We start from the raw sequence: 699 nt of genomic DNA, 5'->3' as shown, positions 1-699 counted from the left end.
TNAATAACTTTAAAAGTCCCACAGTATTTGCACATTCTTAAAATTTCAATCCCTTTAAAATATCCAATCTCTTTTAAAATCTGAAGTCTTTTTACAATTAAAAGTCTCTTAACTGTGGGCTCCACTAAATACTTCCTTCAAGAGGGAAAAATCAGGGCACAGTAACAATCAAAATCAAAATCAAACTCCAACTGTCCAATGTCTGGGATTCACTCATGATCTTCTGGATTCCTCCAAGGGCTTGGGTCACTTCTCCAGCTCTGCCCTTTGTAGCACACAGCTTGTCTTCTAGGCTCCAGCTGCTCTACTGCTGCTGTTGTTCTTGTTGGTCATCTCATGGTTCTGGCATCTCCAAAACACTATTGTCTTCCTGGGCCATCAATTGCAACTGAGGCTGCACCTTCCGTGACCTCTCACAGTGCCAAGCCTCAGATGCTCTTCTGACCCCTTCAAGCCTTCAAAACCAGTACCACCTGGGTGACAAACATTACCAAGTCCTGCTGCAGCACGAAGTATAACCTTGGCTATCTCTAGAACACAGTCTCTTTGGGCTCTCAGAAAACACTTCCCAGAAGATGTCACCTCAATGCTGCTGGTCTCTTCTTAATCACCACTAATTTCTTAGCTCCAGCTAACCACCAACAGTAGTCCCAGTAATGCAAAGGTTTCTCTTTAGTAATTCTGGCATCTTGTTAATCA

This window comes from Mus pahari, chromosome 18 (assembly GCF_900095145.1).
Source record: "Mus pahari chromosome 18, PAHARI_EIJ_v1.1, whole genome shotgun sequence".
NCBI lineage: Eukaryota > Metazoa > Chordata > Mammalia > Rodentia > Muridae > Mus > Mus pahari.
This window is presented reverse-complemented; position numbering follows the sequence as displayed.